The 27,121-nt window shown below is 40.6% G+C and overlaps 1 protein-coding gene across 5 annotated transcripts in view; it reads left to right on the top strand.

The window, feature by feature from the left end:
* Positions 1-232: 232 nt before the first annotated feature.
* Positions 233-27,121, top strand: part of PIK3C2A (phosphatidylinositol-4-phosphate 3-kinase catalytic subunit type 2 alpha) — a 75,150-nt gene continuing 48,261 nt past the window's right edge. For 4 of the 5 annotated variants that reach the window (XM_080405469.1, XM_080405471.1, XM_080405470.1 and 1 more), the window contains exon 1: positions 234-21,518. The gene's annotated coding sequence lies outside the window, so the exon portion shown is untranslated. Of the gene's footprint in view, positions 21,519-27,121 lie in introns of all 5 variants that reach the window. The other variant, XM_080405467.1, reaches the window with a different exon arrangement.

Here is a 27,121-nt window from a genome sequence, read left to right as displayed (position 1 = left end):
AAAGGGAAAGAGGGTGGGGTGGTAGAGTCTTGGCCCCCATGCAGATTAAACAATTTAGGACACTTTGCAACCTGCACATTTGTTTATGCTTGGGGTTTGATTTGTGGATTTCCTTTCCCATACTGTTTCAAAGTGTGGTACCTGGTTTTTTGGACTAGTATCTTTTGTGCATTCTAGGTATTTGAATAAATCCTGAATTTAGTGCTGAATAGCACTAAAACTGCTCATAAATTATTCAGAAAAGTTATTTTTAGTGGATAAGTAAATACTAGCTGTAACAGTAGCAACTATAATACAGTACCTATAAAAATAATTCTCTAATAAGCATGGATTCTAGTTGAAACCTGTTAATGTGTTTCCATACTATGAGCCTGTAGTCCTGTGTGAACAAATATGTATTGACATGTACAAATTCTTGAAAAACGTTTATCACTGTGCACTGTGTTTCTGTTATTCTGATTTACAAGATAAGTATCTATAAGTTGAGAGTTGTTTTTTTTTTTTAAACTGTTCCAATAGTTTATGCAAATGAGAGGGGAAAATACATTATTGAGGGTGCAGTCTAGGCAAGATACTTGAAACTCCCATGGGGTTTTGAATGCTTAGTTATATTGAGAATAGGAGTCCAAAGTGGTGGTTGAAATTGTAGCTTCTGGGTGGTGCATGTGAAAGAAAAATGGGAATGTAAACTGTCTGTAATGACATCTGTAGTAACAGAAAGCTATTAAAATAATAGGCCTGACACTGATGGGAGCTTTCCCTGTCTCTCAAGGCTATACTGTTCAATACTATAAAATAATTTTCCTATACTGTTTTCACTTTATATACAGAGCTTTGTGGTAAGTTGGGTTTTTTTACTAGTTTGTAGACGATCATTTTTGAGACCTGGAAGCACTAGAATTTATTAAGCATAAATTTGTATGTACATGTCACTAATCAACTTACGGCAAAAAGCTAAATAGATGTTCTGATGGGAACTGTTAAAACAAACGTACGATGATGCCTAAAACTTCAGTTGAAAATGTGCCACAAATACATGCAAAAAAACCCTGTAAACTTGTGGCCCTGCATTTAATCAGGGTAAACCATGACGTTACACAAGGAGAGCCGGTTGGGACGGACTTTTTGACACGTCACAGGCTGCACAAGCATGATGTGCGTAGGCAGACCATGCTTTGCCTGCGTGGCAGTGACACAGTGTCCTCACCTACGCATTGTCAGGAGCGGGTTACGTGATAAGGCAGGAAAGAAAATCTCTAACATGTTGGGTGGTGCTTGGCCATAAATGACTTGGCTGACCTTCTGGGAACATGATCATTCTCACGTTTTGCACCATAGTTTAATGTCATAGCCTACCTCACACTGCCATACTGTTTTGTCTTCTGTATTTGAACAGGTGTTTGCAAGGCTGCAGGATAGATCAATTTGCTGCTGGGTGTTTAAAATAAATGCTTTTTTTCTGCCTCTACTAGTAACAGTAAAGAAGGGGAGCATGGGGGAGATACGGAAATTATTTTAAGTATTAGATAAGTATTATCAAGAGGAAAAGTGTGGAGCTGTGCCCTTGATGCTAATGTTAACAGTGTTGTTTTCCCCAGTCAGACACATTCAAGCTCTTCAATGGCTGATCTAGAATATACAATGGTAAAAATGCCCATGGCCAGTTTATGCTCCAGCAGGGTGCTCAGGCAGTAGTGCAATTGTGGTACTGACACTGGTCAATACATGAGAAGTCCTGGCATGTCTGAATACAAGAAAATTCATCTTGGTGTAGATTAAAATACACTCACTTTAATGCAGTGTTAAGGTTTGTTCTGTTAGGATTTCCTGCTTTACTTCTAAAGCAGTTTTTAAATTTCTATCTAAATTTCTAAAGCAGCCTTTTCTTGTGTTGTAAGTTGCAAGATGGTGTTACGCTTATTGAGATTGATTCTTCTTTTTCTAGCTCTTGCTGTTATTTTTTTTTTCTTTCACTTAATTCCTTTGGGTTTATATGTTGTTGTTTTGGGTCTGTTTAGCTTAGATCTCCATAGGCTTTAGCCACACAGCTTCTGAAGTTGCTTAATTGCTGTTTTAGATGGTTTAGAAGTTGCCTTCTGGATTCTTAAATGTTACTACAGTTTCAACATGCAGGAAGCTGCAAGGTTTGAAAACTGCTGAGGATTTTAGTATTGCAATGGAAGCAGTTCCCTTAATCAGAAATTGAGAAAGACAGTTCTTAATACTGGACATAGCATGGCAGAGTGGAAGAAAGGACTGACTTTGTCCACCATGTTGTTACACTGTTCCAGTAGGTTAGTTGAAATAAGTGGGATTTCAAGAAGGCTCCTATATATCAGAATGCCCTTGATACTTTTTGCTGTTATTTTTATTTTGTGGAAAGTTATTGATATTAAAACTCCCATCAACAGAATGAAGTTAGATTGTCAAATGTCTCTGAAGCAGTAGTCCTAAACTCTGACTCCTAAATCCCCATCTTCTTTCTCCCTGCTCTGGGAAACAGTGATAGATGCTACTTTTGCCATTGACAGCAGCAAACATTTCCTTAGAGTAAAAGTGGGTAGAAAGGCAAACTTATTAGCATTAGTTTGTGTTTTAACCAAAGAGTAAGCTGATAACTTCAAGGCTGGTGCTAAAATACCGACATACACCCCCCACACACCCCACACACTCCTGACTAGTTCTGTCCATCAGAAGAAGCAGTAGTGACAGAAGCTATATTATAACTTGTTTAATTTGAGTTTGGAAAAAAAACCCTAGAAATAACAACTGAATTTATTCTCCAGGCCTCTGTGGAAACGCATTTCTGGTATTGAAAAACTCATGCTTAACTAGCACAACGTGTGGTTTCCTGTGATGTGTACAAGTACCTGCTGGCCACACAACTGAGGCTTGCTGAAGTAATTTGCAGTGTTTCCCAACAGCAATGAGTTAACAGACTTAACCACAGACCTGAAATGGAAATAAAATAGTGATCGTAAAGTTAAGAGTGTCATTGTTAAGTGCCTAATTTATTCAGTGTAGGAGGGCTGTTGACTTTGCATGAAAGTGGCAGGCAGGAGCGCAATTAATTCACTGGTGAAACTCTTCTGTGGCTTATGTCTGCTTGAAGAGGCACTGATTTCAGAGGAGTTATTTGAGTTTCTGCTTAGCTTAGTGTATGGGCCATAAGTTTTCTTTCTCTGGCAGACCTCTGCCTGGAATCTTTCCCCAGTTTGAACAAGTACAGCTCATGTCCTCCCTGATTAATATTACTTTTATTTTTTACTTTGGTGTATATAAGCAGTCGGAAAGTCTTTATCCAAATGTAGTTATTGGTTCCAAGAGATTATCAGTTATGGCCATATCCTGGCTTTCAGGACACTGTTCTGTACCAGAGTTATATATTTTGTAGGCATTGTCTCTTCTAACAGGGTTAGGTTTTCTCTTAACAAAATTACTTCCTTCCACTTAAGCTCTGGTACAGCTATATTGACTAAAAAGGGGCTAGAGAAATTATGCTCTAATTTTAGCAATTTTTTTTTTATTGCCTAGTCTGTCTTTTATGCAGTGAAGAATATTTGCCTAAAGTTTGCCAGATCTTCTGTTGTTAACTCATACATAGACTATGCTACATATAGTAGCTGATACATGGGACTGATCTATTATTTCTTGTACAACTGAGATGAATTTACAGAGGCAAGATACATGCTTCTGTTGTAGAATTGCAGGAGCATTGTATATTACTCTCAGCTAGTACAAGCCTTCCTAGGGAATGAAATTTAGAACAAAAGACTTTGTATAGAGCTAGTCAAAATGTTGTAATTCAAAGCTGAAAATTGCAGTCACTTTTAAGAACCCTTTCCAGGCTGGGAGTAGGGAATATTTCTAACCTATTGTTTCATAATCGAAAAGTATGAATTTATTAATAAAGTTGCTGTGAATTAAACCACAGCATGCACTTACAGCATGACAGCTATTCTATGCTAAACTTGAGATACCTCACTCCTTAATAAAAAAATACAGTGACAATTTGTAGTTTTAGAAACAAATAACCAACTGCTGAAAGATAATAATTCCACACACACACCTTCTCACAGGTCCCATGCTGTTGGCAAGACCTGCTCTTGGAGTAGAGATTTCTATCTTTGCTTTGACTATTTCAAGATTGTTTTCACCCTCTTTCAATCACAAATTTGTACCATAGCTTAGTTAGTTATGCTAGTTATTTTTCCTCTCTCCAAATACTATATGGCTATTTCATGTCAGGCTGGAACCTGCTTTAACTGATAGAGAACCTCTGGGTAGGGTGGATCCCTGGTTTTCTGGGGCTGTGCCTGTGTCCCCTCCCGTGATCTGGGGCACATCTGGCAGTATGACCACAGCTATGGGGTAGGATGGGTGCCTATTTGTGACTGGGAGTGCTTGCAGTTTGGTCTCTTGGTGGATCTGCTGCTGGTCATGTCATGTGATTAATTGGAACAAAAACCGAGATGGATTGTTCTGGTTAGTTGTTAGAGAGTTCTTATTCCTGTTTTGGTGTTAGTCATCTATTCAATGCTACATAACCCTATTTGTTGCAACTCTTTACAAGAATTCCATTACACTAGTTAATTTGGCAAGATAAGGAAAAAAAAATCTATTGTCTTCTAATATTGGCCAAAACTCAAATTCTAGAGTAAAGATGAGTTACCAGTGTTACTGCAGCTATTTAAAATGTAGTAGTAGAAACTGCAGGTTGCTTTTCTGTTAAGTACTGAGCAGCTGAGACATGGAACAAGTGAGCTCTTTGTGAAAGTTTGTAAGTCTAAAGCTATTCTATATAATCTCTCATCTTCTGACTATCCTTTCTTGGGCATGTACCTACCGGGCTTTCTGCTGGAGTTTTGAGAGTGATGTATTAATTTTCAAGGCTGATTTTCTAATTTTTAAATTACAAAAAATATTTTTTCTTTTTTTGTATATTCTAAGTGAAAGGAAAAATAAAATATACTGTGAACTTAGAAAGTTGAGAGAGATGAGGATAAATAAATGTTTTCATAATAATATAAAATTTTATTTACTGAATTTTAATAAGGTGGCTACCCTAGAACAAAGATAATAAAACTTAGTCTGATCAAAGAGGGTTCTCCTTCAGCTGGACATGTTTTATAAAGGTAAACATGCTTAATCAGATTCAGCTTTTAAATTCATCAACTCTTAAACAGAAATTTATCAGCCAAATAACTTTATTTGGAAACAGGAATGTTTAGGCCTTGGTGCAGCAAAATATTTAACCGCATGTTTAGGTTTATGCCTACTTCCTTTTGAGTATTTTTTTACATGTCTGTAAGATTCTATAAAATATATTTTTCTAAATGAGCAAGCCAGTGACTCAGGACTTCAGGTTAGAGATCGGAGATGGGAGGCTTCCTTGAAAATTTCAGCTCTACACTGATTAAAAAAGGAAATAGACAGGTTTTATTCTGTAGGGGATGTTTATTTACATACACATTTACCAAAACCTGGTACAGATGCAGGGAGCTTAGAAACAAAAGAAGCAAATGTGGCTGGAGAAACAGGTGCAATCTTGCCTCCAAAATGCCTATAGTTAGAACTGAGGCAAGACCCATAATATATTCTCAAGGAAAGAACAGAGTCAATTGAGGAAGAAAGCCTAGTTTAAAAAAAGCACAAGTTTCACTGTTTTGAAGGTATAGGTAAACATGAATACTGGTACAGGGCACAAGGATAATTTCAGACTTGAAGCAACATGGAAAAGCTGCAAAGAGAAGACAGAAGAGGAACGATATCTTGCTTAAGAAGGAGGTAAGACATCTGAGTTGGTACAAGCTATTTTGGTATGCTCAACTGAAGAGAGGATGGCTTGGAAATGAGATAATATTGAACTGCAAGAAAAAGAAGTAGTAAAAGATAGGGTGCGGTGGTTGCAGCAAGAAATGTATCAGAGCACTTTTTTGTTTCTCATTTCCACTGATGGAAATATTTTTAAAAGTAGGAAAAAAAATGTGGTAAAAGATGTACAGTATATGTATATCACACATATCTCATGTGGAACAAGAAGTACCATAAATGTCTCATTAAAGGAAAATGTAACACTTTATTCCTGATGCAGTTTTTATTTGATTTCTCGTGTAAATCAGTATTTTATTCCAGATTTTTTTCAAGTCATCTGTAGTTTGTATAATGCCATTGTCATCATAAGGCAGATGTGTAGCATCTGACCATTAGGCAAAGGCTAAGTATCTACCAGATATTTACAAGATTGTGGTAGCAGTTTTAAAAAATGCCTGCTTTTTAACATTATATCTACTTCTGTCCTGTCATAATTGTATGCGTGTGATTATCACTTGATTATTGCAGGGGGAAAAAAAGTGGGAGTCAACATGGGAGTTTTATTTTTGCAGTGTTTACATTTTTTGGTTTGTTTATTATTATTTTTTTATAAACCTTGGACTAATGAGGGGCAAGGCAGCAGAGACGTTTCTTAGAAATTTGTACCAGGCCTCTGTGCTTCAGTGTTACCATAAATGATCCCAAAGGAGGTACAAAATGATGTAAGTTTGCTGATGACAGGGAATTACTTAGAGAGTAATAAAATTTAAAGTTGACCTTTTACTGTAGATCTGCAGATACTTAGTAGTTGGGTGATAAAGCAGCAAATGATGTGTTAGTAAACTCATTTGCCTTGAAGAAAAGGCAGTCTTGTTTTTGTTTTTTTCCCACCCAAAATGGCAAGCTCCAGACTAGCTCTCTTTATTCCTGAGATTGTGGATATGTAATAAGAAAGTTCTGTGAAAACATCAGTGTAATACTCAGTGATGGTTAAAATAGAAAGTGTCAGGTATAGTGGAATTCCTAGGCAAATGATAGCATAAAATGGAAAGGATTGTTGTATTACTGCATAAATCCATTGTACACTGGTATTGTAAATACAACATGCAGGTCTACTGTAATGTAATGAGTGGCATGCTGGAGGGAAATCAAAATGGTCCCTATTTCTCATAACACAGGAAGAAAGCGATCAAATCAGGTGGCAGATTCAAGGGTACATGCTAAATGTTGCTACTTGTCTTTCCTTGGTATTGCATGTTGCCATTTCTCGACTGTCTTCTGCTCTGTGAAATTATCCCACCTTTTGGGCTGGATTGCAAATCAGAGTTAAAGTATAAGCTTTTTAACCGCTTTATGGAGAAAGATGAGGTAAGGTATGATGTATATTTAAGAGATAAAAGTTCAGAGCACACTTCTCACTTTCCTATGCGTGTTGTCAAAAGTATGGTTCTGCTCTTCAGGCACTGTGGATGCAAAGTGCTATTACCTTGTATTGTCATGAATTGTAGGAACCAAGGTCTTCCTTTTCCTTGAGGTTTTTAAACTATGGTGCTTAGTTCCTGATGAGAATTTATCTTTAATTGCAAAAATTCGTAGCTGAAGAATCACAGACTGGTCAGGGTTGGAAGGGAACTCTGGAGATCATCTAGGCCAACCCCCTGCTAATGCAAGTCCAACCCCCTGCAAGTGGCACAGGATCTCATCCAGGTGGGTTTTAAGTGTCTCTGAGAAGGAGACCCCACAGCCTCTCTGGGCAGCCCGTTCCAGTGCTCTGTCACCCTCAAGGTAAAGGAGTTCTGCCTCATATTCAGGTGGGAGTTCCTGTGTTGCAGTTTGTGCCCATTGCCCCTTGTCCTGTCACTGGGCACCGCTGCGAAGAGCCTGGCCCCGTCCTGTCGGCACTCGCCCTGGAGAGATGTGTGTGCATCGATGAGATCCCCCCTCAGCCTTCCCTTCCCCAGGCTGGGCAGGCCCAGCTCTCCCAGCCTGTCCCCATACGGGAGATGCTCCATCCCCTCATCATCTCTGCAGCCTCTGCCAGCCCCTCTCCAGCAGCTCCCTGTCCCTCTGGAACTGGGGAGCCCAGCACTGGGCACAGCACCCCAGATGTGGCCTCACCAGAGCAGAGGGGGAGGAATCACCTCCCTTGACCTGCCGGCCATGCTTCTCCTCATGCACCCCAGGGTCCCACTGGCCTTCTTGACCACAAGGGCACACTGCTGGCCCATGGACAACTTGCTGAATAAATGATTAGTTGTTGTAGCAAGAAAAACCTCACAGGATGGGAGGGAAGGACCTGTGAGTGCAAGGTGCTGCAGCTGTATGACCAAGTGAGTGTGAGTGAGTACATGTGAGCGTGGGCATGAGATGGAGTTGGAGTCATCATGTATGAGAAACTGGGCGTGGGAGATGTGTGAGTGAATGTAAAGAGGTGTCACTGTGCATACATACTGGTGAGTGTGCAAGTGAGTGTGAGCGAGTATGCAGGTGAACAGGTGTATTAAGTGTTTTTCAGGAAGTACAGACGTGGAGGATTTAAACCAGTATTTATGGCCTCTCATTTTTGTCCTTCAAAGCGAGCTTTGAGGCAAGGTGGCTCTCACTCCCCAGTTCCCTGCCTGTCTGGACTCTGTTTTTCCCTGCTGCTTTTCCATGGGGAATGTGCTGAAGACCAAATTTTCCAGTGAAAAGGTAGAAAGAGCATTTCTGGTCTGGGAGCCATTTCCCCAGCCTTTCTAGACTGTCCACAGCGTGAAGCACCCTTTTGTCCACTGTTTGATCTGGTTATGCTGAAATGAAATATGCATGTTTGAGGACATCTGTAGAATAGTGCAGATAATATTTGCAGTTTTGGAAGTAAAACACATAAAACATATCTATGTGCTCATTGGAACAATGACTGATAGACTGGGTGTGTACTTGTTTCCTCACACTGAAAAAAAAAGGAATGGTATTTAGCAAAAAAGTATTGTTGGTGTCCTTGTTGGACCCCAGCGTTATCTTGTTCCTGAAAAACCTGCTGAGGAAACTTGACTGTTACAAGAATGGGAGGATATGGTTGCAAGTTGTGTACCATCCTGTGTTGCTTTGGACCCTGGCCATCAGGAAACATTTTGTCTACTACAGAGATAAAACACTTTCTCTTCAGTAGTAGTATTATGAGCAAGATGCGTAAATAATCTGTGGCAAGGGGCAGCTGTATTACAGAAAGGGAAATAATCCCAACTTTTCCTTTCTTTGATGAAATTTTAAAGAGATTTCCACAAAGGATGTGCCGGGGGCAATTTGCATGTTTAGTATTCACCTACATAAACCCTAGTTAAACATAAAAGTAGTTTAAAAGTTGTTTTACTCTGCTTCTGCACCCTTTATACTTTATTAACCATTGATCTTTATTCTTTGTCAATTCACGCATGTTTAATACTCATTGCAAATATTTTTCCTCATCTCCAAAAGTACTCACACAAGTAAGGCTGGGTGAGAATATTTGAAAGAGCATTGTTTGTAATTTTCTTGCCTCTGCTGAGCTGTCTCTAGATAATGGAAATACAGGCTTCTACCTACTGCAGGGGAATGGAAATAAATCGTAATGCAAGCTCTTTCAAAATAAATGACATATCCTGGAGTAGGAAAATTCACAGATCAATATGACATTTTGCTGCATAGCTTGAGGTTTATTGCAAAAGATGGAATCTATATAGACATCTGCTTTGGTATTTAACTGGTAATTCTACTGAACATACATCTAATTTGGATGAAAAGTTATGTGGTTGACCTGAATGACTGAAGTCATGGAGGCAAAGCAGGAGAAGGACAGCTTGAAGCAAAGGGTACAGAAAACCTTGTGGAGAAAGAAAATCAAGATTGCTACATACTCCTGCAACTAGCACTTTTTAAGAATGTTTTTGACAGAAGCAGGAATTAAATAGTGAGATGAATATAACAATACCTTAAAAATAATTTCAGAAGACCAACATCAAATCAATTGTGCAACTAAATGGCCATCACAAGATAATTAGTTAGACACTGTTTCTTCTTACAGGCAGTTTTAATATGAAATTTTTACTTACTCTGTAAAATAGGTAAATATTAAGCCAGGAGTTTCTGGGATGGTGAAGCTAAGGAGTTATTCTGTGTTGCGGACAACTGCTGCAGTGTAAATAAAAAACAGAAGCTTTGATTCCAGATCTGTTGATACAACTTAGAAGTGGGACAACTGCCCTGTGAGCCAACACTTAAGAGCTTCCTAGAACTGGGTAGCCACATGCTGCCTACTTTTCTGCTGTTGATATTTCATTTAAGGTAGCTAATACTGCCTGCCTTTGTGGTACTTGCTGCAAGTGTTTTTGGTTGTGAAAGGTAGTGGAGGTGGAAATGTCTGAGACGGGCTGACCTATAAAATAGATCAGGACAACCAACAATTCTTCATCCAGACCTTACTTCCTTTGTTTACGTTGTTGCATCTTCTAGCTTCACTCCCACATCCTTCCATATATTACACCCTCCCCCAATAAAAATGTGACATTCAAGTGAAAGCTTTCATCAGTCTATCTGAAAGCACTCTGCAATTGTTCCTTATTTCACAAAACCACAGTTAGGTAACGTCCATTTTGCGGGCTGGTGAACTGAAGCCAAGACAAACTGGTTTGCCTGAACAAATTGTGTCTGTCGGAAAAGCGTTATCAAACTCTTTTCTGTGAGCCTCAGGCTTCAGATGTATAATCTTGTAAGTGGTACAGGTTCAGTTGCCTCATTACCAGGGGGCTGGAAGGCTTGTCTCACAACAAACCCTTTAAATCCATCCTTCTCTGCACATCTGAGCCTCTCCCCAAATCTTCTTGCGCAGAGGGACATGTGGAGCCTTGCAAATCCTCCTGAAGAGTCATCCTTCCCCAGCCTTCCCAACAAATCACAGGATCTCTGTGTTGAGTGGAATTGCTATACTCGCAGAGATAGAAACAAATATTGCTTCCTATGTTATTTTAAAAATTAATACTATTTTCTGAGGTTTTAAGGAATGTTACCAACTGAACAGACTGCACAAAACAATTTTTAGATACTCAAACAGAGTGTTAAGGTTTTATCATCTGGTCAAGGCAGAAATCCCTTTACGTTAATGACTGCAGACCTACAGTCCCTCACAGGACTCCAGTTTTGGGCAAGAATTGATGTCTTACATCAAAATATTCTGACTTCTGTACCACTAAGGGTTAATAGTAGCCTGCAATTAAGTTATTTAATCATTTAAAGATTTTCAAAACCAATGAAAATATCAGCACCATCATTTTTTTAAAGCCTCATTTACAACAAGAGCCCAAAATATTCCTTTCCAGTGCTTAATGATGACAGAGGGATATACAGTTTAAGCATGGGCTTAAAAAAAAATAGCTTTCAATACAAGCTCTACCTCTGTCATCACATCTCTGCCTTTTGCCATTAGGCAAACAGTGTATTTATCTTCTAAGTCCTTTATTTGCAAAGGTGCTAGTCATGCTTTATTAGTACTTTCTAATCTCCATGTGTGCACTTAGTTGAGAGCATAATAAAAACATTTGTTCTTTGCTGTTGGACTAAGGTTTTCTAATAAGTTGCAGGGTCTTCAGTGATGTAAAAGTCTCGTTTGACCCTAAATGGCTTGGGCTAGGTTACTAAAATGCTAGGTGATGAAATAACCTAGCATGGTTATTTGAGCTTCCTTAACCTATATGCTTGTTTAAGAAAGGAAAAAAAGGAGAAGAAATACAGCAGTAGAAAAATACTGTTGGAGATTATTGCACTCAAAAAGGTTGGTGAATTCTCAGAATTGAGGTATCTGAAAAGAGACTGAAAAATTTATGAATATTTTTGAAGTAATTTAGGGTTAAAAGGGACTTACTGGAAACAATCTAATAGTTATGGAAGAGCCTGTGGGAAGCTCAATACCCGAGTTCTGGTCATAACCACGTCTCACCATGTGGCCTGTTTTTCAGAGACTGAATATATTCTAGGGTTTGCTAAAAATCCCCTTTATTGCAGGGTCAGATGGAATCTTAACAAATTACATTATGATGCACAGTGTCGTGGAAACAGATAGTTTCAGCTTTTTCCTGTGGTTCATTCATTTGTTCTTTCTTTCTTTGAATGTAACATAATAATAGCTTTTGAGACTGCACATAACAGATTCCAAACTTCTGGGGAATGTTTTAGTTATTCATGAGATCAACCCTGTTAATTTTGGTGCAAACGGAAAATGAGTAAAGCTTAATTTCCACTAAAATCAGATTAAAGAAGGATTCTTCAAATGCCTTCAGTGTAAGCCCTGTGCAGCTGTCAGGCTATCTGTCCTGTTCCGTGGAAAACTGTGTGGTGGCTGCAAAGCTTATGGAACTGTGATGTGAGAAAAATAAAGCACGTAGAAGTGGTATAATTGAGAATAAGTTTGTTATGCTGTCTATTCTAAACTGTAGGGTTTGTGATAGCAATAATTTTAGAAAAAGAGCAAACCCACATCTGTTTCAAATCTGTATCTTCCCCTTTTAGTGAAAGCTGTATGCATACTCAAAGATACCAAGGGAATTTGCTAAAAGGCTGGGAATGCTGCTTGTATTTTCAGCATTGAGAAAAGTTCACTTTTGTCTTTAGAACAAGCTATTAAAGCCTCTCTCAACCAAAGAGAGAGATCAGAGATGATCAGTATCACACGTTCTCTGCTGCTTCAGAAAAAGGTGGTAGCCAGGAACTACGTTTATTCATTGCATGGTAGGGCCGTTTCTATAAGACTAGCATGTTCATCTTTATTCAGGTATTAAATCTCATGAAGACTACTTGGTTTTAGAAAAATTCTGGCTTTTCTGACTTAAATCTTGTGGATTTTCAAAGATTTTTAATATTAGATGGGAGATGGGCATTTTGCTTCATAATCTAATGACCAGGTTAGAGTTGAACGTGTTTTTAATAATGTGAGACTAAGAACAGGGTGACCTTACTAACAGAGTACGAACAAATAGCTGGAGGACCTAGCTTTTCATTAGTTTGGTATTTTAATGCAGAGTCTCTCACAGGGCAAGGATTCAGCCAGGTACCTCTGGGGGATGCTGAAACATTGCAGGCAGATTTGTCCATAGGTTTTAGTAGGATGAAGCAAAGATAATTCTGGTCTTTTTACGCTATGCTTTCAGTGAAATCAGAGCAAAATTTCCATTGATTTAAATAGAAAACCAAGATCACACTTAATGCTACTATGATGTGATTCCTGACTTGCATGATGAATTTCTGCTCTTCCAAAAGACCATGCAGTACTCTAATGGAAGTAATATTTGCAGGCAACATAGCACAGTTTAGTAATTTTTTTCTGAAAGGCTTGGATTTACTTGAAATGAGGTAGCTAAAAATTTTTCCATTAAGAAGTCTGAAAGAGTCTCTAGACCACTCTATACTTTCACCACACACACGCATGAATTTAAGTACTTGCTGCGCTGTGGCAAATTAGGTATGCTGTCATGGCCAGAATTAACCAACAGCACCACATTGAAGTGCTATTCCTTTATCCATATCCTCCTTCATACCCTTCAGCTACTCTTGAGTATATTTCTCAAGCAAAAGACCATTACTATTTAGAACTTAATACTACATTTATATTTCGAAAATAAGTAATTTTCTTTAAATTGATACTGTGTTTGCAAATGCTTTGATATTGCCTGAGCTCTGCTCTTAATTAGGATGCGTGCTGTATTTCTGCATGGCCTGATGTGTCACTGCTTCATTGCAGAGGGATGACTGTGGATCCAGAGGAGGTTTGCTGATGGGTGATTTCTCTGGCACCTTGGAAGATGCAAAGTGACACTTCCAACATCCTCTGCATACCCACACTTGGGTGCATAAGCTGAATCCTGGCAGAGTTCCTGATACATTTGGTAGAATTATTTTGATGGATGAGGAGTATCCACAAAGACAGGGTTCATAATGAGGCCAGAACTGTGCAGTATGCTGATTAGCTGTCCTCTTCCTTGAAGTTCCTCAGTGAGCAGTGCATACATAAATACATACAACCTTTTTCCTCCCATGCACACAAGCTCTGCGTCAAGTTGTTTGAGTTGTGACATGTATTAATGCTGTTGGCTTCTTTCTGCTAGTGGCTGACTATTGCAATTCTATCTTGAAAAGTTTTCCACCAAACTCGGAGATCATTTTCATTAAAACAATATCCGGTTTTGTCCCTCAAGCATGGGTGTCTTTCTGCTTGTAAATGTAAACAGCAAAGGCATGCAATAAATCCCTTTGAATGATGTGCCAGTACTCTACTCTTACATAACTGTCATTCCTAAGTAGAAGATGCTTATTTACCAATTAAAGCATCTTGGCAAGGATTCTAGGCATTTTAAATTAATTCTGCTCCTTCCAGAACATCCATTAGATAAAATCTGTTGAATTTGAATCACTGACCCTTAACATGAAAACCGTTTTACAAATGTCCTCCAGGAAACGCATTGTGCGCTTAACTTCCCCTGTGAAAACTACAAAAAATTGAATATGAAAATACAAGGATTAAGGGCCAGAGCCATGACAGAATTGGACTTAGAGTTATGGAAACTACCTCACTGAATGTACTTGATGGGATAATTTCGGCAATATACACTGTGTGACTACAAATAAATACATGACATAAGGTATTCTTCAATTTTTTTTATAGTAGAGTATTTCCATTGACTTGCAATCCTTAAAGAACTGTGAAGTGTTACAGATGAATGTAGGGTTACTAGAAGAAGCTTCATGCAATTAGCTCATACCAGAAAGGAAATACTAGATTTTGTTGGTGAGAGCCTGGATCTTCCATGGAGCTGCAGAAATCTGGGCAGCGGGGGGAAGACCCTGTAGCCTCTTTCTTAGCAGCCTGCCAAAGAGATCGCTGTGGAAGTCTTGCTCTAGGTTTCCTATTGGTAGTGCTGGCTTTGTTTAATTTTAATTCTTCGATACAGGATAATTCAAGTAAGTAGTCAATATAAAGTTATATCATCCTTTGCCTTTGGGTGTCTGATTAAGCATGACTTCCTGTGATTGGGATTTTAAATACCCAAAGTCTTCCCAATTACCTCAATTACCTTTACCCAAGGAATGATTGCTATTTCCAGGTACGCATCCTGTTGCCTGCAGTTTCTCCCTCCGGTTTTTCTGGCATCACTCTTACATTAACAGCCCTTAACAAAGCGTGCTAGAGACTAACAACTATCCCACGGTACCTCCTGATTACATTGCAGCGCTGACACAGTTTCTGCGTGCGTCTTCCAACTCTTCCACATTCCATTTTAGGAATGTTCAGAAACTGCATTTTGTTTAAGGCCTTCACATGATAGAAATCCTGCATATCCTATAGAACATATCCTATGAAAAAAACCATTTCTTATAATTTCTTTTCTGATTATATAAACCATCTGTAAAAGGAAGTTATATGAAAAAATAGGTAAAAAGCTATCATAAAGTATTTACAGTAAAATGAGTATTAAAATGTGTTAATTTTTTTCTGTTCTTCAGTGCCCTGTTCTAATAGCTCTTCTCTACATAATTTATTTCCAAAAAATAGGAGTAAATATGAAGAATCTTCTATGAATTTCAAATGTATGCCCTGCCATTTGTAGAGAATGTTGCCTAAATTGTGTGGAACATCCTAAGTTTCTGTGCCAAGATCTGGAGTAGTACTTTGGCTTCTAGTACCTAAATTCCTATTTACTGAAAGAGGACCTGGATCCTGAGAAATTAACCCAAGAGAAAATTTTACTTGCACTTGAAACTATTGGCAGTATTTTTTTTTTGATTGCAAAGCAGAAATTTCTTGTGTTTGAGACTTAAATATGTAACTCATATATATAGTCAGCTGAAATTAACTGTATAGATTTTGTGATCTGTATGTTCTCTTGAGCCATTACACATGCTGAAAACACATGTAAGGCATTGCATAACAGTGAAACAATAAAAACATAACCATGGCCTATTTTTCTTTTCTCTTCCATTCATTACTAACACTGATACCCCTTTTCTCCCTGAAAGAAATCCGCAATGAAATATTACTAGCAACATACTGTTGAATAAACATCTGCAGGTGTAAGCAATGGCCATTTAAGCTTGAATAAACACTCAGAACAAGAGAGTATTAATAATAGCGCTCAAAATTACCAACAAAAGGCATTGTGAGGCTAATCTAGGAAATTATATTGAATTTTCAGAGAGTGTATTTTTGAGGAAGCAAAACAATCTATTGCTTTATTTAGGTGTAAAAAAGAACCTGTCTCCCTCTGCTGGTTTTTAGAGAAAAAAAAAAGTTTATATACTAAAACTTCATAGCTGAAATTTTTATACAAATTACCAGATGTTCCAGAATTAGGGCTTAAAATTTGTTGCCTTTAAATACGTAGGAGTCACCTGGAGGACATTAGAACTACCTTTCTTGATCAGCGGAGGATTGGTAGAGTTTTGTAGTATTTACTCTGTTTAAGCTAATAATTTCTCAGTATATTTAATATGATTTCTTTATATGTGCATCTTTAAGAAAATATAATTTAAACTTAATTTAACCTGTTTAGCCTTTAATTCAAACATCACTGACTCTTGTAGCTATCCTGAAGAGCAGCCTAATATTGGAGTCATAAATGTAGATGCATAATTTCCTTTCTGGCGTAGTCTGAGTTAGTGTACTTTATAATACAAATCAAGCCTTCTTCTTTCGAGTATGAGTTTCTAAACTGCTCCGTAAACATAAGTCACAGGCCATAAGGCTTTTAAAGGCCACACACACAAGAATAGCTACAGCGCTGAGCATAGCTCGCCAGTTATGACAACTGCATGAGGTTTCTTTGAATTGTGTGGTGATTGCGATGGTGACGCTGCCTGCTCTGGGGTGGCTGCTTGCACCTGGCCAATGCAGTGTTGCCTGCCCTGCCGAGCTGTGAGCCCCCCAGTGACATTCCCCCAGACCACTCCATGAGGCCGTGAGACACCCACACGTGGTCTGTGCCAAGCAGAGTGTATGTATACACTTTCAAATGTCTATACCACAGCTCAGATTGTTTGCCAACAAAAATCAAACTAAAGCCATGTCTTGGCTGCAAACAAAACCTAGGGTTTTCTGTGCCAACTGTTGACATACAGACTTAGTGGAGACAAGGCACTACCATTTTTTTCCTGAAAACTCAACTGTTTCCTTGCTGATAGTTTTCACAAATAAATTATGAATGACATAAGCATGATGGCTAAGAGAGAGAACAACACTGGAGTGACATAAGAGAAGGACATGAAGTTTAATGAGGCCAAGAGACCCACTAACAAGAAAGACACAAGGGAATAAGGATGAGAAAAGTCATAAAAGTATGTACTCACAAAAGTATTTAAATAATATTACCAAAAAATCAGAGTTACATAATATAATACTATTGCCAAAAAGCAGTACGGGAGTGAACTTCTTGTTGTGATCCCCACCTCAATGAACAAACATTAGGGAGTTTCTGTGGAACAGACCTGCTACACAAAGTAAGTACCATGTTCTGGTACACATCATTGTATCTGCAAAGAGGTTTTTGTCCTTGGTGCGATATGCTCCATCTTCCTATTGTTAAGAGGGAACACATTAGTCCTTTACTAATCCCTGTGCTTCTACTAGACAATTTCTCCTTCACAAAATGGATAGTCTAACAATAGACATCAAGTTTATTCCTTCCAATTAGTTAAAGGCAAGTAGCAGTTCCCATAGTTAAATTAAGGCATTCATCTGTTAAATTTGGAGGGCTTACATAAATGTGTTTTAGGCTGAGAAGAAAATTAAGGAAGTTTTGTTCTAAAAGTAATTTTGGGTTTGTTTTTTTTTTGTTTGGTTCGTTAGGTTTGTTTTACTTCCCTTGTGCTATCTTCACCAAAACACATTTGTTATGCTTTCTTATGAGTAGCCATCCTTTTGATCTGGGTATATGCATCAAGCTTCCTTCTGTCCTAAGTATTGTTTTAAAAGGCATCTGCCAGCTGCAGTTTGTCATATTTCCAGTTAATACTAGAATCAGTATAGTTAGTTGAATAGGTTGATTTGATTTTTGCAAATGTGTTGGGATATTTTTGTGACATTTGAGTGTTGGAGTAGTGAGCAGAGCACTTACTTTCTCCAAATACTTGACCAAATTCTCCCATGTTTATTTTGCCTGCATTATACAATTTAAATTTTAATTAAAAATGTTGTTTAATAAAATTGTATGTATTTTTACTGTGCGTCTATCTGCAACACACTTCTTTTTTTTTCTTTTGACAAGACAGCTTTACCAAGTGTCCCCTGAAAACTCTCAGGGCAACTGTGGCATTTGCTCAGTGAATCACAGACGACATGTACAGTAGCAAGGTAGTGAGACTGTGACTGCTGAGACACACACCTTGTGCATTGATTTACATAGATATACTAATGACTTCCTGTATAAGAAATATTTCTAAACTGATGTAATGTTTTCCTGTGGGAATCTGTAACTTGTAATTATCCATTCATAAGCCAGTCTACAGGCGATGTCATTGTTTCCTTTCGTTGACTCAGCTATCTAGGGGGTAGTGTCATTTTCCCTAGAAGCTGGGCTTCCAATGCCAAGCAGTTATCTCTCTTGAAGCAAAACTATTTTGGCTGCCCAGCCATGGAGAATGTGCTACGTGGCATCTGATACACAAATACTATTTCTAAAACTGGCTGGCACTGCTGCTAGAGTGCACCCAATAATTGGTATATATGTAATGTGAATATAGCTGAGGAACAATGAGAGCAGAGGCAAAAGTACTGATGTGGAGTTGCTCTTCAGTGTAAGGGGTGAAAGCAAAGGAAGGAATAGCATATTCAGTTTGTATTCAGTGTGGTAAAAGGAAATAGGTACCTATTTAACTTGAAGTACCTTTAGAATATTTTGCAAAAATGAGATACTGCTAAAAAGGATTTTTGAATTATTACAATAAATGCAGAATAGCAGGAAAATGTTCTGACAAGAAGGAAATAATTTCTAAGGAAAGGCACAGAAGGTTCTTACAGTTATCATGGTGCTGGTAGGCAGGCTTGATAATACTCTAAAATTCTGCACTGATCTGTAGAATGAACCAAACCATCTTTCCTATCTCAACTTTTATGATTCATATTTGACCTGGTCATACTGTCATATACTATGTAACGTGATGGAGGTTGGTCAGATAGTCATGATCTTGTTGCAATTGTTGGATGTGGTAGCCACCTTTTATTTAGACTGAACAGATACATGCTCCTTTGGTTAGTGATGGATGCAACGCAGAGAAATAGTTGTCCCAGGACTAAACCCTGTGGCCAGTGAGTCAGTTGTAATCCAGAGCAGTTTAATGTGACCCGTGTGTGAGGTAGAAAGCAGCACAAACACCACAGGAACAGTTTTTGCACCAGGAGGTGCTGGTCTGTTAGGATACCAGTAAGAAAGGCACTCCGCCTCTCTAAAGTATCATTTAATCTGCTGTTTATTAGAGTCAGCCCTATGAAGAAAGAGAGGGTAGCAGAGATAATCCTGCACCCCTATAGGTGCTGGGAACCCTCAGTTGTGCAGCATCGAATGGGCGCAGCATACCCTGCAGACTCTATCTGTAGAAAACAGTTCCCCATATCAGGCATTACAGGATTTTCTTACAAGAAAACAGTTCCGTTCATAATTTCTGCTGCCAAAAGGAAAGAATGTACATGTGGGAACCTCTCCCTGCACTTCTAGAGAAAGGCGAGGGCACGCAGGTGGTGTAGTCGCTGATACCCAGTGGGAGCTGCCTCTTAGGCTCCTGTTAACAATGAGCTGCAAAGTTTGGCACAGCACAACGTGGGTCTGAAGGTCAGGCTGTACGGGTGGCATGGCACAGCACAGGCCTCCATCTAATTGTTATGTGCGTCATCAACTCCTCCGCATATGGCACTCTCCAGCCTGCGATCACTACAGGAGCCCAACAGAAGAGGTGGCCAGGAGACATGATTGCCAGGGCAAAGAATCTAAAATGCAATCTGTAAAGAAGGTGTATTTGACAGGTGGCCTGGAAAGAAACCTGGACCTTGAGAGCAAAGTAGATGCCATCTACTGATGCTCTGTTCTGTGTTCAAAAGTGGAGCAGAATTGGGTTATTGATTGGGTCAGTGCTGGAATGGCATTAGAGAGTTGATGCCTCCTCTTAAAACTGACAACCTGAAACATTCTTAATGGCTTAGATCACAGGAATGCTGGTAATTTTTTACATCCATGTAATTAAGAAGTCATGCCTGTGATGCTTCTACAGGGACACACTTTGTGTCAGCCTTCCAAGTCTCCATATTGCTCTTGCTGAAGTCACCTGCAAGGGCTTTCATTGACTTCAGTGGTGCTAGGGCAAGATTTATCTGATGGAAAATGCTTAGATGCTAAAATGGTGGGGTAGATGCTAGTGGTGGGAAGGAAATTCTTTGCTGTGAGGGTGGAGAGGCACCAGCCCAGGCTGCCCAGAACAGCTGTGGGTGCCCCATCCCTGGCAGTGTCCCAGGCCAGGCTGGACGGGGCTGGGGGCAACCTGGGCTGGTGGGAGGGGTCCCTGCCCGTGGCAGGGGAGTGGAACTGGGTAACTTTTAAGGTCCCTTTAAACCCATTATTGTAACCACATAGAAAATATTGCTACCAGCAATGTATTTATGACTTTATTAATTCATTTATAGCATAGCTTCTAAACTGAAACTTTTTCATGTGTTTTCTATCCTCATTAATATGTCTCATTAAGCCTTTTGATTTTTTGGAACTTCAGTGTACTTAAGGTGCCAAACAAAATACCAATAGGCATAAACTCAATTAATTGATTATGTTAAATAGTATTCCCTGAATGAACGGACTATGAAGTTACTCACTCTGGAATTTTCTTGCTTCTACATTAAAAAAGTATGGTAACTTTTAATTGCCTATGACAACTTTTAATTTGATCCTACGAGGCCCGTTGTCTAAACTTGGTTTAAACTCCCGCGTGCAGTACTGGGAGCATCCTGAAAGCGGGACATGCTGTGGAAGCTGTTGCCAGGGTCCAGCCGGCCCGCCCGCTCTTCGAGCCGTGCTGGTGGCTCGGGAAGGCCGGCGCAGCCGCAGGGATGTGCCGGCGGCCGGCGGAGCAGCTGCCGCGGTAGGCAGAGCCCCGTTCAGCCGAACGGTGCTGCAGACCCTGCGGCCGGCAGCGGGGCGCCTTTTGCGGCCAACGGGGCTCCCTTGGGCCAGGCCCTTCCCTGCGGCCGGCGGCTCGACTCCCGCCTGCCAGACGGACATTGCCCTGGCCGTGCCGGGCGTTCGGAGGAAGATGGGGCGATAAGGGGAGGGGGGAGGAAATGACGGAGACTCGCCTCAGAGCCACCCAGCCCCGCTGGCGCGGCCGGAGGGGCCCAGCCGCCGCGGCGGCCCCGGGCCCAGCCGGCCCTTCCCCCAGCGGGTGCCCCCCGGCTGCCGACCGCGCTCCGCAGCGTGCCGCGCCGCAGGGGACGCAGGTGAAGGAGCCGGCCGCCGCCGGGGCAGGGCCGGAGCGGAGCCCCGCCCCCGCCGTCTCCTCAGGGCTTGGCCCCGCCCCCTGCCCCGCGCCAGCGCTGCGGGCCGGGGCCGGAAGTGAGCGCACGGCGGCGGTTAAGCGGCGGGAGGGGGCTGCCTGCCGCGCGCTCCCGGTGGCGGCAGGAGGGCAGAAGGGACATGGCTGCTGCGGCGGGGCGGCAGCGCTGCCAGGTAGGCGCGGGGGTCCCGCCGCTGGCTATCGGGGCTCTGCTCCCTCCCCCGCTCCTGTCCTTCCCTGCCGGTACCCGCTCGCTCGCCTTTCCCACCCCGCTTCGGTCTCTCCCTCAGCCGCGACGCGATCCTCGGCCTCCGTGCGCCGCCGGCCTCGGTGCGGCTGCGGGCCCGACCGCCGTTCTCCGCGCTGCCCGGGCCGCGGGGCGGGTGGGCTGCGGGGCCGGGGCCAGCGCTGCTCGCACGGCTCGTCCCGGCCCCTCGCGTCCGTGCGGGCTCCTGCGCGGCGGCGGCGGCGCTGCCCGCCCGGGGCGCCTCACCGGCGGGCGGCGCGGCTCCTGAGGGGGCGGCCGCTCCCGCCCCGCAGCTCGCGGGCGGCGGGCCCTGCGCGGCAGGTCCTGTCACCGGGGGGGATTCGGGAGCCGTGGTGCCAGCCCGGTGCGGGGCGACCTGGGCCGTAGCCGCCGAGACCCGCCGGGCCCGCCTTCCCCGCCTTCCCGTGCTGTTTATCTGTTCCTCCGCTTCTCGGAGCGGGTGGCCGAGCCGGGCTCGGCGCGTTGCCGCGGTTCCCGGGAAGTTGGCTGTTTACAAAGCTGAGCCTGAAACTGCTCTGCCGTTTCCTCCGGGAGCTTTTCAGATACTGGTAGTAATTAATACACGGAAGTGGGGAACTGGCTTACTGGGCACAACTTGGTTGAGTTTATTTATTCTGCAGCAATGTAATTAAAAAAAAAAAAGGTATATCAGCGTCTTTGTTAGCGCAGGTAACCTCCCGCTAAGCAGTGCTGTTGCTGGGAAAGGAGATTATGCTAGTAAGATGCACTAAAAAAAAAAAAAAAAAAAGCTTAGCTTGGAAGAAAATAAAGGTACTGATGCTTTTCCTCGTCGTTGCATTACTTGTTACAGATGTGGTCTTAGAGCGTAGTGCAGTTCAGCAGGTTTGGGGTAGGGGAGAGATGCAGAGGTTTTAAATGACAACCTTGCGTGTTGGAAAGAGATTTGCATTCAAAGGGAACTGAAAACTCAAGAGAAAATACGTGACGTTTATTAAAGACGTTGTGCAATACCCACTTAAAATATAAACTGTGTTCAAGAGTAGTAGTGGTAGATGATTTATGAAGAAACCTAAGGGGAAGCAGAAATGGGGCAAGGGGAAGGAAAGCTGACAGATAAAATTATGTTGTTGGTTTTCTGAGCTTTGAAGGTAGTTGTATTCATTCCCCCAACACTGAGGCTAGGCCTGGAAAAAGTTTTCTTTATGCATCTGGGGGGAAGAGAAGTTACTTAAATTGCATTTACCACATTTGTGGGAGGGAAAAAAGGGACTATAAGACCCACAAAGTGAACTTTTGTTTTTCTAAACTGAAAGCAGATCGAAGCAAAACTACTAAGAAGAAATAGGCAATGAGTGAAAGTTGCATAAAAGATAAAGGCAGTGGGGGAGAGCACAGGGAGAAGCAACAAATGCTTCAAGTTAAATAGCCTTTTGTTCAGGGGGAGGGAGGGGGAACCTACAAATCAAACTAGTAATAAATTAGAGCCTTGTCTTAAATGTTGTGCAGTATTTGAAAGGTCCTTTTACATAAGGATGCTTGTTTATAAAAAATACATAGGAGGTCCCAAGAAATACTTAATTTTTTTGATTGATTAATAAAAATAGACTTGTCCTACTTAATTACAATGTAACAGTAATCCTAATTTGGATACTTGAAGTACCTCTTTCCTTAAGGAATATTTCTGTCATCATTAAGAGCTCAAACGTAAAAGTTCATCAGTGTAGATAATCAGTGTATATACACTGATGATTGACTGATTTTTATCTTTTTTTTTTAGTAGCTCTCTATGTAGCAACAAAGAAAATTGAATGCCTTAAATGGAATATTAAACATTTCAAAATGTCAAGTAAAAATCTTTTCTGAATTTGTGAGCTTATGTTTCTTATTTCTCAAACTAAGCTGACTTGAAACTCCTGGTGTTTCTTACCCAGTGCTGCTATTGTATCTGCTGTCTAGCTGAAGAAATTAATTAAAACATTGCCTAAAAAAATAAAAATGCTGAGATGATGTTTTGGGGTTGACTTTTTGTTGTGTTAGGCTTTGATATGGGACCAAAACCAAGCCAGTATGGGGCTATCTAGAAAAATGAATGCTAGATTTGAATTTGAGAGCAGGATTGCGTGTTGTTTGTCTTTAAATTATGTAACTATCTTAAGGCTATCTTATGGAAACTTTAAAAATTGCGTGAATTAACATTCATAGGTTGGATGGTATAAGCTTAATGCTGACCAGGGCATGCAGTGTAGTGTGTGTTTTAAGGTTAGCCTTCGTGACATGCAGGTAATGATCTTCCATTTTGATTCTAGGAGTATTGCCTTTTAGTGTCTGTAGTTAGTGCAGAAATTATGGTGGTATTTATTTATTTAGAATACTTCAACAAACTAAAAAATGAGGGAGTAGAGCACAAATGTAAATTGTTTGCTTTGTGGAAGTGTAACTGTAAACATATGCCTCTATGTTAAGTAGTAGAAGTGGACGTGGAATTACTTACCAGAACCAGAGTTAAGTTCTCATTAGTAGTGGTCAATAACATCAGCATTTATCCAGCCCCTTTGTACATAAGAAGGTTGCTGTGATGTCAGTTTTTGCAGAAGAGTGCAGAAGTTGTTTCCAGACTGGACAAGTAAGTGAAGGAGGAAAAGTTTCAAGGTGTGCCAGTACTGATAAACTTTAGTTAACCTATAAAAGATCTAGAATAAAATGTCTTCCTCAAAGCTCACATTAAAAGAGGTTTTGAGAAATATTACTTTGGTCTATACCTTTGAAGAAATGCAGCCTGGAGTTATTTACTTAGAGTAAGTTTAATCTGCTTCAAGTGGCAGTCACTGCAGAGTGCTTTCACTAAAGAAATTGGAGAGAGAAGGTATGTCTGCATATTTCATGTTACTTGTAATTTTCAGGTGTGTGGTATTAAAGTTGTAAACAAAACATCACTTAAAAAAACTAACCATAACTGGGGACTTGCAGTATGTAGTGTATGAGTACATCATGGTATTTGTGTAAAGAGTATGTCACTAGTTCAGATCTGGAGATTGGTTACTGCACGATGACCTAGACAAAGTAATTTGGTTGATAACAAAATATTTGGTTGATACCGGGTTAGTTTATAGCTCATAGATTTCAATATTGTAGTTGATGTTAGTAGTTACAGGACACTTACCTGTTATCAATGACCTGTTCCTGATATGGTCTTCTACTTTAGATCATAGTCACAGCAGAAAAGCAGAGGATGGTGACAGTGCTGAGTTACAAGGTCAGTGCTGAAAGCTTACATGATGAGTTCAGCCTGCAACTGGACAAACTACTGGAGGTAAAAAAAAAAAAAAATCTGTCAGGGGTCTTAATATTAGAGAAGTTACCTCAGGATTCAGGAAGTACTTGAGTGGCAAATGAGTGGAGACTAGAAGAGTATTTTGAGGAAGTGTCATTACATGCTTGCCTGAATTTCTGAACCTACCCTTAGAGACAAATTAAGGATGATGTGAAACTTTGGTCAGTCTGAGTCCAGCCATTCTGTCTTCTATCAATGTAGTGTTTAAAAAAAAAAAATCATCATTGAATCAATATGTCTAATAAGCATTTAGTATTTTCTAATGTGTAAAGCAAAAAGGTACGTGTGAACAGTGCATTTGCTCTATCAAATAATAAACAGTTCTGCTTAATGCTTTTGTAAATAATTAGGTTTGTGACTAAGAAGCATTTGCTGGTTATAACTGAAACTGCAAGTTTCCTGCCTGAGGGGGAGACTCATCTGCTGAAGCAAGTGGTAGAAATAATTTGGCTACCACAGCAGAATTACATTTGGTTAGACTGCTAGGTTGATACTGATACAGTGATAATGGAGTTAAATCTGGGACAGAGCTATGGTGACATGTTTTTTTTTCTCCCTATGCTACTAATTTTTTGGTTATGCTTTGTTGAAGGTGTATACTGTGCACTGCTGCACAGGGAATAGAATAGGATCTTTGTGAGAGAGGGTTGTTTTCATCTGCTTATGTTAATAGCCACTGTACGTTGCATCATTGACTTCCCGCATTTTGAATGCTTTGTGACATTAGGAGGATATTTGCGGGGCTTACTTCAGGGATATACCTTAAGAAAATTGGGGTTTTACTATGGTTCTCTATGCTGTAGAATGTCATAAAACTATATGGAAAGTGTTTGAGCATCTCTCTTCATGTAATTAAAGCAGACAGCACAAATGTTTCTTCTTTTCTCTGTCCCCCCCTCCCCATGCTCTAGACGCTTTCTGTACTTTTGATTGAACTGGCTATGTAGCTTAAAATGTTGTCTACCTTCTGCTTAGCATTACTGGTATTGGAATTAGTGGAACTAGTACAGATGGATGCTCTCGGTAATGTCATGCTCTGCTGTGGTCAGGCCTGCACTGTATGAATAACTAAAACTTTGTCTGCAGTGTTGCTGCCTGGATAAAGCCCCGAGCACCCTTGTCACCTTCTCATAGTTGACCCTGTTTTGAGCAGGTAAAAGAACTAGAGACCCCCTGAGGCCCCTTCCAGTCTTCATTGTTCCACAAAAATGATACTCGAGGGTAAAAATATTTTGCAAGTCATGGATTACTGCACAAATTGTTCAGCTGTGGAATAAAAATATTTGGGGCAGTGGCATTACTTAAAAAAGAAAAATAAAACCCCCAAACCCTAAACCAGGAACAAATGCTGATACTTTGTGGAATATTTTGTACAGCAGGAGTGTTTTCAGGTGCTTTGAAAAGAGGGATTGGTGGAAAACTTCAGAGGTGGCTGAAAAGCAAGACAACGAGTAAAAAGGTTTTGAAGGCAGGCTTCTGAAACAGGAGGAGTGGATATGAAAGCATTATTCTGTAAGGGGAAACATTGCAACAGAACTAAAATTCTTAGCCTTTGTCAAACAATGCTGGTAATAGGCTTGGCTGTAAGGCATGGAAAAAAAAGCTTTGGCCAAGTGCATCAGAACAGCCTGAGATGCCATCAGTTTCATTATTGCTTTTTCTGGTATCTGCATCCAGAAAGTACTGGGCAGGAGCAGAATTGCAGGTATGCTGTTAGAGAGCTAGGAGCAACATAGGGAGAGATACAGAGATGCACAAGTTGGTGAGTAGTTCTACAGCTGATAGAACTGATGTCAAGTTTCTGGTTGATTTGTGTCTTCAGCTGACTGGCTTTAAGGCTTTCTTGCCATGATTCAAGCATTTATAAAAATTATCCTGGTAGTAAATCTGTGGTGTCCAATAATATGAGCTCATGTTACTGGTTTCTTCTAGCTGTGACACCCAGTGTTCTTGGTGGTGTCAGGTTGCCTGCTTTTAGGAAACTTACATGGAATTTAATTATCTTTAAGACCCCTGTTTCTTCAACAGAGTTAAATGAAGTGGTGATTGGGGTCAGAATTTCAGGAGAGGAGTATAACAGCACAAATACACTGAAGAAGCTTGCAAGCATACTGTACTAAATCTGTATGTATCCACATCTGCTGGTGGTGTGGCTTGCAGTGGCTAATGGTGCAAACAGCTGGTTCAAGAAGGGGAAGAGTACTTTGTGGCAGTGG

Source organism: Falco punctatus, assembly GCF_963210335.1.
Source record: "Falco punctatus genome assembly, chromosome: 10".
NCBI classification, from domain to species: domain Eukaryota; kingdom Metazoa; phylum Chordata; class Aves; order Falconiformes; family Falconidae; genus Falco; species Falco punctatus.
This window is presented reverse-complemented; position numbering and strand designations above follow the sequence as displayed.